Source organism: Lissotriton helveticus, chromosome 7 (assembly GCF_964261635.1).
Source record: "Lissotriton helveticus chromosome 7, aLisHel1.1, whole genome shotgun sequence".
Lineage (NCBI taxonomy): Eukaryota > Metazoa > Chordata > Amphibia > Caudata > Salamandridae > Lissotriton > Lissotriton helveticus.
This window is the reverse complement of record NC_136068.1, coordinates 1,066,349,104-1,066,365,887: the sequence shown is the minus strand read 5'-3', so window position 1 is coordinate 1,066,365,887 and position 16,784 is coordinate 1,066,349,104. Positions and strand designations below refer to the sequence as shown.

The following is a 16,784-nucleotide window of genomic DNA, read 5'->3' as shown; positions in this document are numbered from 1 at the left end:
GAGGAAAACAAATAATATAAATAAAATAATCAAAAGAAGTGTGGAATGTTAGGCAAAAGGTGGATTGAGGTGAGCAGTGCAAGAGTCCGAAATGAAAGAGATATTTTTCAAGAGACCGGACAGACAGACAGTGACTGAGCACAACAGTGGTGGAGATGAAATATAGTGACTAGGTGAAACACAGGGGTTAGGCAGAAGTAGAAAGGTTAATCAGGTGTGGAATAAGAGATGGACTAGTCCAGGGAAGTACAGGTACATTGAGTGGTACTGGGATGTATTTAGGACTGAGGGTGTGGGGTAGATCTACAGGTATTGACAACTCACTTGTAACACAAGTGATGAGGAATGGAAAGACCTGTGCAAAGAGCAAGAGTTAGAAAGAAAGGCAGAACACACTGAGCTAATGGAGGAGTTAAATGGTCTAGTTGTGATAATGTGGTTTAAAAAAGCCAGGTTGTTGTTACTTTGAAATTGTTTGCTAATGGTGGAGATTTTGTCTACAGTAGAAGCCTGGATCTAGAGGTTTCCTTTCTTCTTCCTTTGGCAGCGCCCCACCTAACCACCATTCTGATGTTCCATATCCCTCTTACTGTTCTTTCAATTCTTTTAGTGAGTTAACCCCCGACCTAGCACTGTCGCTGCTGTATAAGGTTAGGTCGGGTTCACCTTTAGACCCTGTCCCCGCTAAAGTATTGGGCAACCTTGCCCCGGTTTTAATTAATCCTCTCCTTTCCATCTGGAACTCCTCCTTGACCTGCGGTCAATTTCCCTCAGTGTGGAAACAGGCTAGGCTACTTCCCATTTTGAAAAAACCCGATGCTGACCCTTTACTATTCTGTAATTACAGACCTATATCGCTCCTGCCTAAACCTGCCAAGGTACTGGAGAAAGTGGTCCAGAAACAACTGGCTCAGTATCTTGAATCAAATCAGCTGCTGCACGATTCTCAGTCCGGTTTTAGTACCGGCTACAGCACCGAGACGGCGCTGTTGGAAGTGTCCGAGATTATCAGGGAATCAGTGGATAGGGGCGAGGAGGCCATGTTGGTTCTCCTCGACCTATCCGCTGCATTTGACACTGTATCCCACAACATACTTACAGCCCGTCTACAACAGCTGGGGATCGGGGGTACAGTCCTGGCCTGGTTTAAATCATTTCTGTCCAGACGGTCTCAGAGGGTCTTAATGTATCCTTTTGAATCGGAGGATAAACCTCTTTTGTGCGGTGTGCCTCAGGGCTCCGCCTTAAGCCCATTATTGTTTAATGCTTACTTGGCCCCACTAGCCAAGGCAGTAGAGTCATGGGGGGTCAGGGTGGTCTCATATGCTGATGATACTCAGCTTGTTTTTTCATTCAGAGACCATTCTGACTCCCTCTTTACCAACTTCAGAAACTGCCTTGGCAATATTTGCGCCTGGATGTCTGCCAATCACCTTGCCCTAAACACTGACAAAACCGAGGTTCTTTTCTTTAGCCAGAAATCGACACCCCCTGCAACCTTATGGTGGCCTACAGTCCTGAACCCGCCACCTATACCAGTACAGTCCGCCCGCAACCTCGGCTTTATATTTGACAATACCTTGTCCTGTAAGACCCAGGTCAACAAAGTGGCAGGGGCCTGTTTCAATAAGCTGCGTATGATTAGGAAGATTTTTCCCTTCCTCCCCCAAACATCCCGCAAAACGGTTGTCCAGGCACTTGTTATAGCACATCTTGACTATGCAAATAGTTTATATGCTGGTGCTCCCCAATATCTTATTGACCGTTTACAAATCATTCAGAACGCCGCAGCAAGGCTTATTGGAAACATCCCTGCTCGTAATTCGGTTAGAGCATATCGGGATGAGTTACACTGGCTTCCCATAGCCCGACGCATTGAGTTTAAAACACTGATCCTTGCTTTTAGGGCTATTCATGGAATTGGCCCGGCCTATCTGAGCAAACGACTCATGATATCTTCTTCGGTAAGACATTTGAGATCTAACAGTCTTCGTCTACTGAACATCCCCAGATTCCGACTCACCCGAAGTGGCGGTAGAACTTTTACCGTCACGGTTGCCAAGCTCTGGAACAGCCTACCTCTTGATCTTAGGTTCACTGAATCTGAGCCAATATTCCGACGCAAACTAAAAACCTGGCTATTTACCAAATGTTAATTAAAGCTTCTTTATCTCTTGATTTCTCCTCTCTGTTGGATTTGAACTAGGCATCCCTCTTCGGTGATATTCCAGTGATCCTAGCGCCGGGACACCTCCGCTGGAGGTAGCCGTGCGCTCTACAAGCTTCTTAATAAATAAATAAATAAATAAATAGAGGTTGACATTTGGTCTAGGGGTGAAGACGTTTTTTAATCGTGAAGATAAAGTGGTGAAGATGTGGTCTAATGGTGTAGCTGTTATAGACCTGTGAAAATATAATAAAATGGTGAAGATGGGATCTAATAGTGGAGATATGAACTAGTGGTGCTGTGTGACACTTTATGGAAATGGCAAAGTGAAAATGCCGTGAGACTGTTGATTTCTAGGTTCGCTTTATTTCTTTTGACGGGTGTTACAGTTTGAGTCAATGTCTTTTCTTTCTCTTAGGGTCTTCTGGATAGCCTCCTCCTGGTTCCTTCTGGCCACAATCGTCCCTCGGGGAAGAAGAAAGGCCCAGGTAAGTCTCTTTGTCCTTTATTTTCTTATTATTACTCTTTAAGGAATGAGAGTGAGGGAGGAGATAACTGATATCACCGAACCTTCAGCAGGCATACGTCACAACGAGAGGCTTTTAACCCCCCAAAAAACTAAAGTAGAGGTGCCTGCGCAAACCCCCCCCACCCCCCTTTTTCTCCCCTCAGTATCAGGCTTCTCTATCGTCTGATGTTTTTCTACCCAGGAAGCCCCCAAGGCATCCATGCACCTGAGAGAGTCATGTTCCTCTGGGTGCGTGGTGGGTCAGTTCACGGTGTTACTCTCTTCCTCGGTCCTCTCTCGTCTCCACTAGTGGCTCCGTAATGTAGAACGCTGTTTGCACCAGGTCAGACTCTCGTGGTTCGCGCTCCTTGGCCAAGCTCCTCTTCTTGGGAATCCACCTCTGTTGGTTCTCTAATCTCGTTTCTTCCATGTTGCTCGGGGTGGTGCTGACGTCTTTCTCAGAGACCCGAGGTTTCAAAAGGTCCGCGCTCTCGGAATCCGCTGTGATTCATGTTTGTGATGCAAAGACGTGAACACATCCGGATCCTGGGAAGTCGTCTTCCTTAAGGGGGCCATCTTCTTCCAGGCAATAGCTGGTGTTGAGGTAGGTGGTATGGGGAGGAGACTCAAAACAGAGGAGAGGAGAAACATGAGGGGGAAGAGCGTAGGCCTCCTCTTCCCTCTGCTTTACTGTCTCGCTGTATCCTGTCACTTCGTGACATGCTGACATGGTCTAAGAGGGAAGATGTGGATGATGGCAAAGATATGGTCTAACTGAGATGTTGTCTACTAGTGAAGAACTGAGAAGATACAGTTTAAGGGTAAAGATGTGCTCCAATGGTGAGATCTTGTTTAGTGGTGGATAGCTGGGTTGTAGATATAGATGTGTGGCGCCGCGGCCAGGGCAACTGACTCCGGAAGCTGGGGATCATGGTTCAATCCCTGGCACTGGCGGCAGATTAGTTCAGCACCATGTGACTCTGGGCAATAGCTTGCTTAATCTTCCTGACGGCCCCCAGCGCCTAGAGACCCTAAGGGGTGATTGTGCGCTTTACAAATGTGGATTATTATTATTATTATTATTATTATTATCATAACAGCAAAGATGTAGTCTAATGGTGGAGATTGTCCCCTTCTGCTCAACATCTAACTTAACCCTCTACCTGACATCATCTCATCTTTAACTTTAGCGGCTGCAACAAAGCAGATGACATGCAGATCACGATAAAGCATGGACGGTCATCTGAATTTCACTCTTTCAAGTTGGTGAAAAATGTGCAAGCAGTTGGCCATTTCATGTTTACCAACCACATCAAAAATAGAGATCTGCACATATGCCCCAGGGACCTGGATCTCCCTCCACCACACTCAGGCCAAGATAAAAACTTTGAGATGATAATGGACTTCAATCTATCCTTCATGCCGCAAGTACATTCACTGGTCAAACATTTCTTCCACATGGTGAGATACCTCTGTCTAATCTTCCCATACCTGGGAACTCCACAGAAGGCCCTGGTCCACGCCTGTGCGTGACATATTGGAGCTCTCCTACTAATTCTCAGTAATATACAAAGAATCCAAAATATGGCCACTACTGCTTAACCTTTCACTGAGGACCCATAATATGCATACTTTAATTTCGCTTCATTGGCTCCCAGTATGCAGATGATTTACATTCATAACAAGTGTTTGACTCACCTAGCAATCACTTGCACTGATCCACTCTTTCATCAACAAAAATGGCACGTGTCGTGACATCAGACCTTTGTGCTCAGGACTTTCTCCACTGCTCAGTCTGCTTTCATTCAAGAGCACTCAATCTGGGGGCGCTTCCTTCTATGTCCATTCACAGTCAGCAAACTTTGGACCTTGCGACCATCCTGAACTAGGAGTATTGATTCCCAACTCCAGTTCCAGAATCCTTTAAAAACTTGACTCATCTCAACCTTCTAACAACAAGGCTAAACTATGGTTATAAGTTGGTATGTGTTGCTGCATCTCTCCTCACACTGTCTGCCTCAACATGCACTGAAGAGCTGCAAAGCATGCTGCACCATGTTTGGAACATGTCTCTGACACTCATGCACCTCAAATTACATCTCTCACCTACTACATCCAACACCCTTCCAGCAGGATATTTCATCTACGCCCATGCAACCAGAGCGCTTCGCAGCCACCTCTGCGGTGTGAAGTGCTATACAAATGTGACAGTACAATACAGTATAACTGTGAAGATACAATAAAAAGGTGAAGATGTGATCTAATGGCGCAGATCCCTGCTAGTACTGGGAAGATGGGCTAGGAAGGAAATGTGGCATAACGGCGAAGACATGGAATAACAGAGAAGATCCAGTCTAGTGGTTGGAATGTAGTCTAACCGTGAAGGGGTTAACACCTAGTCTAAATATGAAGATCCAGTTTAGTGGCGGCGATCAGGTCAAACAGCAAATATGTGGCTGACTGGTGAAGAAACGGTCACTGTGAGGAAGCAGGCGGGACGTGGTCTGTCAGTGGACATTTGGTGTAGTGGTTACGTTTTTTTACATTCATTTTTTTCTCTTTTCTTATCACGTAGACACAAACATATATACAATTGTGGTTGCATTATTGAGCGTGGAACGAGTTACCCTGAATTCAATTACCAGCATCATCACATGACCAAATTCAGAGATCCTGAGCAAATCCCCATAAATCGCTGTGTCTGATCTTCATCTGTAAACGATGAGAGTTTGGAAAGGGGTGTTTCATCACAAAAAAAAAACACTGGAAACTGAAGCTGTGTAAAGGGGCAGATGGGAAGCCAGTCCCTGTCTCCTCGCATCCTCCCGGTATCGATCCTCAGCTCTCATGAACAGAAGCTACAGACTCGGGCCTTGTGCGGGCCCTCCGAGCCTACAATTAAAAAGAAAAGGGAAGGAAGGCCGGGCTCTAATCTCTGCAACGACTCCCTGGGAGCGTCTCGGAGAACACTTCACCCTGACGGACGGGAGCTAATACGGAGCAGGGTGCGTTACAGCAGGCTCCAGTGCTGCGACCCCAGCTCCTGTCTGCAGCTCCCCGGGACCCTCTGGGAGCCGACATCTCATCCGAGCCGAGAAGACACGAGGTGTACTTGGAAGGGGATCAGGGCTCAGCCTTCTGCTTCCAGTCCATCCGCGTGGAGGGGAAAGGGGCGCCTGCAGTGCCGCCCTCTCTAAGGACCGCGCACTGCTAAGTGAGACTCTTTGGATGCGAGGAGACCTTTCAGCGGAGTGCACGGAGGGGTGGGCGAGCCAACACATGATGGAGACCGAGAGTCTGGCTCGAATCTTACAGCCTGTGCGCGAGCCGAGCCATGGAAATATTTGCTATGTAAATCATACACCAAACATCACGAAAAGTATGATAAAGTCTCTAAAATATTAAAAAAAATATATATTTTGTTAGCTTGGGGAAGGTTTGACATTAATAAGTCACATTATAGTACTGCAGTGAGAAGTTCTTTATTAAAAGTGATAATTTTTAACATGAACCTTTCGTGAACTAAGAGGCAAGACAATTGCCATGTAGACCCTGTAGGTGGCCCAGATTATTACAGAGTAACATTACTTACAATAAGGCTTAGATTTGACCTCTTTGTGAACCTTTCGGCAGTTCTTATGTAGCACACACTCGATGCAAAGGTTTATGAGCGCTTTAAGCACCCTTTATATTACGCAAAGTCGCCATTCAAACAGTGTTTCTTTATAGGGACGTCAAAATTAATTGGTTTGCTCGGAATCACAGGATGTTGAGCCGATGCCGAGACTCGACCCCGGTTCCCCAGGTCCAAAGTCAGCAGCTCCGGCCCCAACAACACATCCACGGTACGGGGAGGGAGGCAGACAGAAGCCACATGAAATCTTGGCTCGTTATGGGCTCGAGGTTCCAATAGGACCTCAGGCTGAGCGAGAGCCAGACTTGAGACTCGAGCCTGGCTCGAGCTTTCAGTGGCTCGCCCACCTCTGATTGTATATAACTCTGACAGTCCTTGAAATGGAAACATTGAAGTGAAGGAACTCAGGGGCATATTATCAAGGGGGTTTATCTCCGTTTTTTTGGCTTTAAAAGAGATAAAATTATCTCCCTATTACCTAGCTGTCGCTAACACCAGTTAGCGACAGCTAGTAGGAGATAGCGACCATCTTGGGCCCCACTTTGCATGTCAGAGAGATGTATCCCTAATGACATGCAAAGTGGGCGTGCCAAGATGTTAGCGACTGGAAACAGTCGCTAACATCGCTATCTCCTATTACCAACTTTTGGAGATATTCGCGCTAAGCGCGAATATCTCCAAAAGCTAACACCTGCCCTGAGCAGTTCTTAGCCATGTTATCCAATGGGAGGTGGATAACATGGCTAAGAGCATTTAGCTCGGTAATGCCTGAATATCGCTGACTTTTCAGCGATATTCATGCATTGCGGCCGATTTTTATCGCATTTGCGATAAACCTTGGTAATACCAAGGTTTATCTGCGATAAAAATCGCCACAGGTCAGCGATACATTTTTGTCTCTAACCAAGCAATAGCGATAATTATCGCTATTGCTTGGTAATATGCCCCTCAGTACCCCCAAAGTACCTGTTAGTTACTGAGAAGTGTCTGCATTTTCCCATTAAAGGTATTGCACCAGTGCAGAGACTTTGTTGTCAGGGTCAAACTGGCCTGTCGGGCATCCTTGGCAGTGCCAGAAGGGCTGGTCTGACATGTCAGTGTGTGGGCTGTTTTTTTGACTGTCTGTCTCTTAGTTGTCCTGAAATGCAGGATTTTACTGTTGATTTCCTTGATATTCATAAAAACCTTGCCTGTAGCAAGTGCAACTGCAAGCAGCCTCCCATCCCTTGCCAAACACCTATAAAGCATCTCTAAAATTTCAAAACTGCCCTGATTGGTAAACGTAGGACAGTTTTTAGCTATTTTATTCGCCACTTTTTGTTTGATGCCCGGACTAATTTTGTATCCCAGCCCGACCATGGTGGTGGTACACGACCTTTGAAACTAACTAAGGAAGTGCAGGTACTTAGTACCTGCCCATTTAAAGCTCGGGGTATCCCTATGTCTGAGTCTGTTGACTGCTGAAGAAGTTTGATGCACTTGATGCATGTGTGATCTTGGCTAAATGCAGGGGGAAGGTCCTCGTGCTTCAGTAGATTGTGGAGGTGTGTGAAGTTGGGAAGCTTTTTTCTCGAAACCTTTTCAATCTTTGCAAAATTCTATGCAAAACATTGTAATGCTTTTTTTAATGTAGTGTTTGTGATAACAGGCGTCACAAAATCTGTGCACTGAAAAACGTTGCAAAAGATATACATGCAGAGAAAAAAGTCTGCATACATTTTCCAGCCTGGCTGAGTTCCCTGAAAGTGAAAATTACCTCCTTGTACAGTGATAGTTATTTTGCATCACACAGAATCCTTAACATGGACGAAGGCAACTTAAATGGTGAAACTCAGCAAAATTTGTGAATTGCGCGGATCAAAAACTTTGCAAAACTTAGCATACATAAAAAGCTTTACACATATTAAGAGCAGATAGTTCCCAGCTGCATTGCAAATCCCTGCACTGTACACACTCTTTTATATTTTATGTTTTAGGCTTTCATTTGTATTCATTTTTTAATAATAGTTTTGCATTTTTTTCAGGAAATGTTCTTATTTTACCAAGTAATAACCATACTGTGTAGCCAGCAGTTTGTATTTTGAGCTGGTGCGCGCCAGCGCTGATGTGTGCTCCTTACTTTGACCCAGGGAGAGAGGAAAAACACATGATGGAAAGGAGGGGGAGAACAACGGAAAGGGAGAACGCAGGATCCTGCAAGTGTGATAATGGGGCAGGGAGGGTCTGGTTAAAGATTAAAGAGGCATGAGGTGGAATTAAGATTATGTAGGCATGGTATTGGACACCCAACCATGGCTAATGCCAGCTGTGAGCTTCTGAACAAAACCTTGTGTCTCAGCACTTATTCTTTTACAAATTAAGCAAGGCAGCAAGTACTTATATTAAGGATCTGGAAAATGCAGTGCTTACAAATTAAAGTCTGCTCTCTATACAAGTAATTGTCAGTAATCACTTTTAGACATCTTACATTTCCTTGAGTTTCACATTTTCTGGAACTTGCTGTCCTCTAGTGCCCATAGCAATTCTTCCCAGTGTAGCTAACTCAACTATTTATTCTATCCAATTCTAAATTGTATGATTTTAGGTCGATATTTAGTCCCTACGCTCAGTGTCCACTGGTTAGGAATGGTGGCGGGGCGGGCGAGGTTTAAAAAAAAGGCTTACCTTATCATTGCTGATCGCCAATGCCGCCACTCCTCCTCCTCTCTGATGCAGGAACAGGAAGCACCCAGCCTTCCAGAATCCCCCGACCAATCACAGCGCTGCTAAGGCAGCATTGTAATTGGTCTGAGCGCCGTGGTACAGCGCTCGGATGGCGCCTAGGAGGTTGGGCATGTTCCCCACCCAGGCTGTAATGCAGCCTGGATGGAGAACATGCGAAGTGTTCATGACGGTTTGGCCAGCCCATGAACGCCGTCCAAACCGTCATGATCACTTAAGTGCTGCAGGAACTGCTCCTCCTCCCTCTCCCGGGCAAGCCCAGCCCTGCCCCAAACTGGCTGGTTCCAAGAAGAAATGGATAATAACGTAACATTTTAATGGTGTATTAATATCATTTTCTTTTTCTTTTTGTACGTAGTGGGGCGACGCTCCTCCACCTTAGCGGAGGAGGCGCCACTGCCTGTGCTTCATAACTTTTCAAATTTGGAGTTCCTTTTTAAATCAGTAATTTAAAATACTGCTCTGATGATTTTTCTTAAGCTTCAAGTGCGGGCTCATTCTTTATTCTCTGCAGTACACCATACACACACGTCTTTGATTTCTGTGCATTCTACTAATGTATGCCAATTCATACTCCTTCCTTTACTGCGTCACATTTCTTCAGACGTCCACTATAGTCTTAGGTATGTTTGCTTCGCTTGCCTATGCTGCAAGGTGATGTTTGTTTTATTGATGTCAGACTGCATACTTACTTGTCCACTGAGTGATAACATATTTGTTCTGATGTCTGCACTCCACCTATTCTCTTTTTTTCATCAAGTTTCAAAATATTTGGTTTAATTCTTTTGTATACTTGTTGAGATATTTCATTTGCTGAGGTTCCTGAACACGTGTCCCCAAGCACTACATCCTGCATAAGTCCTTTGTCTCTCACAAAGTCAAAATATTCTTCAATATTCCTTCTCCCCTTAAGATGGTTTCCTGCTTGACCTAGAAGGTTGATAGAATTTTAAACGAAGGGTTTTAAATGGTAACCCTTTACCATTAACTGAGCAGCATCCATATTGTCATTATTGTCCACTTCTAACAATTAGGTGCTTTATCATCTTCTCTATATGACGATTGCTATCTTCTGGTCTGGTGGGTGGTGCTCTGCTGTTGGTGCCTGATATGGAAGTGGTAAGTAGGTAAGTCTGTGTAGAGAGGTCTGCTTGGGTTGGATATGTTGGGGTGAGTGCAGTAAAACATACTGTCCTTCAGGGATGATGGATTTGCCGTGGACATGCCAGGGAGTGTGCAAGCCAATCTGAACCTCGACAGAACCTTGGAAATGTAGCTCAGTTGAGTTCTGGGTCTTTTCCAATGAATAACAAATTATCCCGTTGTCAACCAATCAATAGGTGCTTTATCTTCTTCATTCCATATTTAGTGTGGGGGAGTGGGACTTGATTCCAATGCAACTCACCGATCCAGAGACCCAATTTTTAAAATGACTAACATTTGCGACCCACCTACCTTTAATGGACACGAGGGGGGTGATTATTTAATGTAACTAAAGCATTGTGCGGTGGCACATTGTCATTTTCAGGCAGCATATTTTCCATTGAAATGGCAACTAGATTTGCTCAGCCATCCACCTTTACTGGTCAACCTATGTAGCACATAAATGAAAATGTGTGAACATTGGGTTTCTGTGAATATTTATCATATCATTTTTGAATCACCAAGTAACATGCCTTAAAATCTCTTTTTGCAGTACACTTCAGAATAACAAAACAAATCAGCTTTTTTTTTACATTCCTAACTGCCAAATGCATACAGTTCAGTTCATTTACAGGTATTTATGTTTTGTTGTGTGTTGCAAAATACACAACACCTTACAGCCTTTGCTTTCACACTCCCTGCACTACAGCAAGATTGTCACATAATTCACTTTAAAAACACCTCTCACTTTACAGCCAGAGAAAGAAAAGTAGACACCAAGCCCCATTTTGAAACAATAAGCAGCAATTTATCAGAAGGCTTAGACCTACATTTGACCCCTGTCTTTGAAGCACTGGCATCTTTATTTATTGCTTGGACTTTCCTGACCCACAAAAGTCAACTCACAATGACCCACAGTTTGGGAAATGCTGTTCTAGAGTGTTCCATAAATAAACAGAGATCTGTGGTTCATATATAGGCTCAGCACAAATGGCTGTATAACCAGCAGCGGCCCATGCCGGTAAGTGCAGTGGGGTGGGGGTGGGGGGTGTTGACAGACGACACAATAGGATTTATTTATTTAATACATTTTCCCTATTCTGTCTCTGTCGAGTTACCCCCTCCCGTCCCGCCCGCCGCATTTCCCTGCATGGATCGCCGCTGTGTATGACACAATTGCGGTTTATAATATTGACCTACAAAAATATTACATCCATTAGGTCACCTACCACTACATTACGAAGGGAAGTAAGCAACTTCTCAACTTGTGATCTACTTAACGAGTGCTTAGGTTAATTTAGTGGATACAATATGTTTTGTCACGTGATATCACACATGCAGAACAATCACGGTATACTAAATACTTTGATGGTTGAGGAGATTTCACTAGTTCTACAGAGCTTGAGTGACTGTAGAAATAAGCACTGGCAAAGCCAATCGGTCTTGCGTTTGGGACCTATTGGCTTTGCCAATGCCTTTTAGTGATGCTGTACATCATTGACAAAATGTGCCTCAGTAAGTCCAAGAGAAATTAAAACAACACAAATAAAGGCAGCGGCTGCATAATTTTATAGGCATTCGCATGTATTATGACATGTCTGCAAGCATGTGTTAAGCATGCTCACACCTACAAGAGGGCGCAGGTGCCATTTTTATAAAAAATTACCCAGCCAAGATAGATCACTAAATTAAACTAAAAAAAAAATATATATATATATATATATATATATATATATATATATATATATATATATATGTATATATATATATATATATATATATATATATATAGTGTGAACGTGTTTTTTTTAAGGTAGAGGAGTTTGCTGCCTGTTCTGTGCCCTCCTCCCTGATCCCCTCAAAACTTTTTTAAAAATTAGACAGTGGAGGTCTGGGCCAACAGAGGAGCAAGGGGAGAGAAGCAAAAGGGAGTGGGTGGAAGGAGTGATAAAAGCAGCATACAAGGTAGAGCTGCACAGGGGGTGAAGGAGAAACACATGAGAGCAATTCTTACGGCAGTGGAGGGGGTGAGGGAGCGCAGCACACGTAAGAGAGTTTGCAACATGAGGGAGACAGCGACACGGAGCACAGGCAGATATTTGGTAGGGGAGAGGAACATATGAAGGAGAAAGATGAAAAACACATGCACTCTCATGGAACGCTGAACAAAAAATAAAAATGTAATTCCCTACATGGAGGCAGTGGAAGGATGCAAGTCAAACAAGCCAAAGGATGGTATAGAGGCAGTGTTCCTGGGAATAAACAAACATAAGATGGGACAAGATGGAAAAGGAAAGTCATGGCATCAAAAGCAAGCAAATGGAAGTGACAATAAAGCCAACCAATGGTAAGCAGTGGGTGGGTTGTAAGATCACTGTAAGTTCTTAGAAAGCATACAATAGTTCTTTACCAATCAGATAACCTGCATTATCCAGGTGGCCTACAAAGGTAAAGAAAATAGATTGTGGCTCATAATCATTGCAACTCAAGGTCTGCATCGCGTACCTGCCTCAGGGGCAAGCATTTTAATAGGAAGGGATCCTGCATTCCAAAAGAGGAGAATGTCATAGCCGCCACCTCTCATTTTTTCATATAGATCACATAGCTCTTTATGTTCAGGGATACAAGTCTGTACATTTCCAAGGCCATGTCTATGAAGGAGCATATTATGTTTGCAGCCATTAACGTTTGCCTTGAATGGTGAAAATGTGCATTTAAGGGGGCCTTGGCCGGTGTTCAGAATGCATAAACATACATGCCCATGTACAACAGGCAGAATGTACAATTGATCAGAGAGCTCCATATGTAGGGCTCGAGATAGCCACATGCTTGGATTAGCAGGAGTCAGTGACTTCCACAAAGCTCTATCCAGTGTCAGGATGAGTCACTTACTTTATTCTTTGCAAGATTACCTATTATTCCTTCTTTGAGTTTGCACTTCAGCCCACCGGAAGAAGAGCATTCTTGGTTGAATTTTTAAACAGTTATCTCTCATCAAAAGAAAATACCGAGGACCTGTTCCACTACCGCACAGACACACACTCCTGCATACAAGGCAGGCACAAAACTCAGGTGTCCGCCTATTCCAGAACCCCACACACATGCTCTGGGAGCAGCTTTCAGCCTGATGAGATATGGGTGGGTTGAATAGGCAGCCAGAGGGGGAGGAGTTCTTAGTTTGGCAAGATAGCTGCTGTTTCTACGCATGCGATTGCTGCATGGTGCCAGCAAGTGACGTCACTTTGCAAACGTATGCCTTCCTGATGTCATCGCCTTACTTAACTGGGCGAGTATCTTGGCACTTTGCAGCTCTGTGGAGGTTGCCTCGAGGTTTCTACTTGAAGAGCCAGGTCTTCAGCTTCTTTCAGAATTCAGGGAGTGGAGAGGAGGCCCCAATGTGGAGTAGAAGGTTGATCCAGGCTTTGGGAGCAATGTGTGAGAAGGCATGACATTCTGACCTGCTTTTGCGCATTTGTGGTAGGTGTCCAACCAACCTAACGGGTAGGTGGAACCACACTCGGCTGTTCAGGTAGGCAGGCCTGTGTTGTGTGTGCTTTGTATGCATGGGTGAGGGGCTTGAATTGTGCACGTTAACGTCTAAGGAGCCAGTGTAATTCCCTTAGGTAAGGTGACTGTCATGGGAGATTCAAGGTAAACAACCCGTCCGGCTGCTATGTTTCAGACAACAACCCATATTCTAGTTTGTTGGTGATGAGAGCCTGGGTGACTGTTCTTCTGGTGTTTTTTTAGGTAGCCACTCAAATATCTTTTTCCGCATTCTCAGGGGGTGGGGGCAGGCCGAGGTGATGGTGTTGACTTCGACAGACCCTCAGCAGCACACATGCTCTTCTGCATTCAGTGTTATTGGATAGGAGTCAGTCACTGAGTGGCAGAGTGAGTTGAGCTAGACGGCTTCTTGCAAAGACTTACTTTGCATTATTTCTCTGCTCTGCTCTTCCCAGTCTGAAACTTCAGTTCATCTGCTCTTGAAATGAGCCAGTATCTTAGTCAGTAACTTCAATGTTCCTAGTCGGTGTTATTAATTTGTGTTTTTAACAGCAAGGTGTGCGTATCTTTATACTGCTGACAGTTATAGGTTGGTGCAGAGGGACAGGACCAGGAGAATCTCCTGGGACTCCGAATTGAACACCAGCTCTGTAAAGTTGTATGCTGTCCTTGGGGAAGTGTCAAACAGAACTGGTGCCCAAAGGGGCACGTGCCAACAGAGACATCTTTGGTTGAGTACTAAATAGCAAAGTGGGCAGTTATTGGCCAGTGGTGGACCGGCATTGCACCTTTCAGTTTCCATTTCAGCATTGTTGCTTTTTCCTAGCTGTGTGATTATTCGCTCCAGTTAATGATGCTTTGGGGAGCTCGAATAGTAATTTACCCTGCCTGTATTAAATATTAAATTTGACTGTGGTATATGTAGGAATCTGTAGATGAGATAGTCTGCAAAGGTGTATGTGGGAGCATCAGCGAGGCAAGGATGCCATGGGCTCTAGTGCAAGCAACGAGAATCACCATTAGTTAAATACAGCCATGATCAGGGTTCATGCCCCTCCCCCCCAGGCCACTGGGCCCTGGTAGCACTGTACCTGCTGCATCAATGGTGGCTACACCCCTGTGTAGGAGGGAGAGGGAGGCGCCAGAGAGAGCATTTGTTAGTATGACTGCCCAAGTACAGGAAACAGGCGGGTTAGAGAGGGGACTTTATCAGGGGAGTGATGGAGGGCTCCAGCAGATTCTACCTCAGCAGGTTTGGTGTGGCCCATGAGCAGGGACAGTCTACATCTGATGAACATACTTATCTGCAGAAAACGCCGATATTTAGCTGCTCACAGATATCTTAGTTCTCTGCATATTTTGGATATTGGACAGATTTTCCACATATTTTTGAAATTTTGGAAATTGTTTGCAGAATGTCTATCTCTGCCTTCTTTTTTCAGAGAGAGATAAAGCTTACCAGAAATCAGAAAGGAAAGAGAAAGAACCGGGGCAACCAATGGCAAGCCCCAGTGGCACCATGGAGCAGCGACACTGCAGGCACGGAGTGAGATGCGGATTCACTCTAAGAGCAGCTCAGCTGAATTGCAGGCTGGGATGAGAAATGGGCACGTGTAGTGGAATGGTGAGGGTGCCTTTGTCCTTCATGCAAGCAAGGAAAATTACCCCCTAGACACTCCACTCCTCATTTAGTGATCTGGTGACTGCCATTCCTTATAACCAAAGGCAGAAAGCTCATGTGCTCTGATAGATGTCCCAGCATGCCTAGGGGCCTGAGTGCAGATGCCCTGGCATCATGAATCACAGGACGCGGCGACGTGTGGGGGGGATGGAGACCTAGGCATCAGTAGTCACAAATTGTAGCTGAGGATAGATGTGTGTGGGGGCAGAAACCATTCATATTTCTATGAGGTTGTTTTCATATTCATCCACAGGCATGATGTCGCACAGATTTGCCTGCACAGATATATTTTGCACAAGTATAATTACATAGTTTGTATATGCTCAGGCATATTAGCCCTGATGAACCACTTACACTTATTTGGCAAATCTGTTTCACAGATTATGCTTGCCAAGGCAAATTTGGCACAGACATGTTCTGCAGAGATTGTGCATACACAGCAGGCTATCCTGCCTTTTTTTTTCTTCATAAGGACAAAGAAGAGTTTGTCTGCTAATTTTACTCCGGGAGGACCACTATCTCTACATAGTGCATGGACTAGAGTTTATCAGGAGCAACACTAAGAGGCAGATTTACGTTGCCTGACGCATCTCTGCAAATCGGCAGAGATGCGCCAGGAAAGATACGGCACGCAAGTTCATCCTTGCGCCACCCATGATGCGCCGCATTTATAATGCGGCGCACCATGGCGCAGGAATGAACAGATGCGTGTCGCATATTGGGCGTAAAGTTGGAGCAGTGCTGGAGTTGTGTTGCGTGCGGCACGCAACTCCAGCACTTTTCCAACTTGCCCTATCTTTAACGTGGTGCGTCAAGCCTTACGCCTGCTTCAAGCAGGCGCAGGGTTTTGACGCATCAGCGTTGGGAAAGTGACTCAGTGAAATCTTGTAGATTTCACTGAGTCACTTTTCAGGGGCGTTCCTGCGACAGAACGCCCCCCCCCCCCTGCACCGGAACGCCTACATGAATCCTGACGCAGGTTTCATGTGGCGCAGGGCCTTACACCGTGACGCATCTCCATAGATGCGTTACGTTGTAAATGCCTCGTAGGGATGCGCCACGTTTACGCCACCTTGCGTGACACAACAGCGGCGTAAACGTGGCGCAAGGGGCTTGTAAATCTGCCCCTTAGGGCCTGTGTAGACGATGAGCCTGGAATAGTTGCATCTTCATTGGACCAATGGTGCGGCTTTGCTCAGCTTCTTAAGTTTTACTTCCCCGTTTCTGGAAAAACTTTCTCACCGGTGGAATTTGCATTTACTTTCAGGCCTGTAGTCCCTGTGGTTAGAAACTTCTTGGCTCTCGCCCTCAAGTGGTAGAGGTTCTGCACCAAATTTGTTTAGTGTCAGCCGGCAGCGCAGCACTCAGTTCCTTCAGAATCCAGAACAGTTTGTGCTTAATATATGATTTTTTAGGCTTTTGG

The 16,784-nt window shown here is 45.1% G+C and overlaps 1 protein-coding gene across 1 annotated transcript in view; it reads left to right on the top strand.

Annotated features, from left to right (window-relative positions):
* The first annotated feature begins 2,591 nt into the window (after positions 1-2,591).
* The window catches only part of RBFOX3 (RNA binding fox-1 homolog 3), a 732,886-nt gene continuing 718,693 nt past the window's right edge, over positions 2,592-16,784 (top strand). Inside the window, exon 1 of the mRNA XM_078653988.1 lies at positions 2,592-2,655. The gene's annotated coding sequence lies outside the window, so the exon portion shown is untranslated. The remainder of the gene's footprint in view (positions 2,656-16,784) is intronic.